This window comes from Myotis davidii, unplaced genomic scaffold, assembly GCF_000327345.1.
Source record: "Myotis davidii unplaced genomic scaffold, ASM32734v1 scaffold142, whole genome shotgun sequence".
Classification (NCBI taxonomy): Eukaryota; Metazoa; Chordata; class Mammalia; order Chiroptera; family Vespertilionidae; genus Myotis; species Myotis davidii.
This window is the reverse complement of record NW_006294400.1, coordinates 1,646,999-1,648,578: the sequence shown is the minus strand read 5'-3', so window position 1 is coordinate 1,648,578 and position 1,580 is coordinate 1,646,999.

Here is a 1,580-nt window from a genome sequence, read left to right as displayed (position 1 = left end):
GTGTTTTAAATATATTGTTTTATTGATTTTTTACAGAGAGGAAGGGAGAGAGATAGAGAGTTAGAAACATCGATGAGAGAGAGACATCGATCAGCTGCCTCCTGTACATCTCCCACTGGGGATGTGCCCGCAACCCAGGTACATGCCCTTGACCGGAATCGAACCTGGGACCTTTCAGTCCGCAGGCCGACGCTCTATCCACTGAGCCAAACCGGTTTCGGCAAGCTTTCCTTCATTTGACCAGTATTCATGCAGCCTCTCCTGCATGCCAGGAGCTGGGCTGGGGCGGCAGATACAAAGCTTATAAGCAGACCTGGTCCTAGTGGGAGTTAGACAAGCGGTGGTGATACATCGGGATGAGGCCCTGAGGGGCAGATGGTGTGATGACTTTGCCCCATTGTTGTCTTGTTTCCAGTGTTGCCTTTGAGAAGTTGGAAGACATTTGATTGCAGTGCCTTTGTATGTGGCCCATGCCTTCCGCTCTGAAACCTTTGCTCTATCCCCAGAGTTCTGACTTCCATAGCAATTTGCCTTGGTATTTGCCTGTTCTTATCCATTGTGTTAGACCAGGGTCAGAACTTTTTTATTTTTTGCAAAGGGCCATGTAGTAAATACTTCAGCTTCTGTGGTCCAGGTATGATCTTTGCCACACATTTTTTTTTTTTTTTTGGTCCTACCCCTTTAAAGTATAAAAGCCGTTCTTAGCTTATAGTGTACAAAACCAGTCTGCAGGCTGCATTTGGCCCATGGGCCGTAGTCTGTTAGACATGCGGTGGCCCTCTGCCGTCCGGCACCTGGCACCATTGACTTCTTCAATAATTTCACTAATTCCTCTTGAGTTTCTCTTTATGCAATTCCTACTATTCAGATGTTATACCTCTTGGACTTGTCCTCTAAATTTTATCTTTTCTCTTCAGTTATTTATCTCTTTGGCTCTTTGCCTCAGCTTTATCTTCCAGCCCTTCTATTTAATTTTAAGTTTCTGCTGTCAGGTTGTGTAAACATTCTAATAGCTCTTTTTCGTTTTCTTTTTTATAGCCCCTATTCTTGTTTCATGAGTGCGGTGTCTTCTTTGATCTCTCTCTCTCTCTCTTTTGAAAAATTTCTGCCTGGTCTGTTTCCTCCAGGTTTTACTTTCATCTCTACTTTCCATGTAGGAACTTTCCTTGAACGTGACCCACACCTGGCTGGCTGCTTGTGATTAGGAATGAGAGACATAGGCTGATTGGGAGTGCTGACCTGATGGGTGGCTCTGATTGGGAGTGCTGACCTGATGGGTGGGCCATTTGTGGGGACTCTCCAATGTCAGTATCTTTAGATTTTCTTCTTGGGTTTGATTCCCCAGAGAAGTCTCTTTCTGGCTCCTGCCTGGGGGATAAAGGTCAAGCTGCCCCAATTCTGGGAGCTGAGTGGATGAAGAGGGCCTGGGATGGAGGGTAGTTCTCTGCTGGATCCAACCCCAGCAGGTCCAGGGGTCCCCAAAGGTGTGGACGGAGTCGGCGAAGAAGGAATGACACGGAGACAGCGTTCAGTTGATCAGCAGCCTTGCCAGGATCTCTAGCCACAATCTCCAGCCAAGT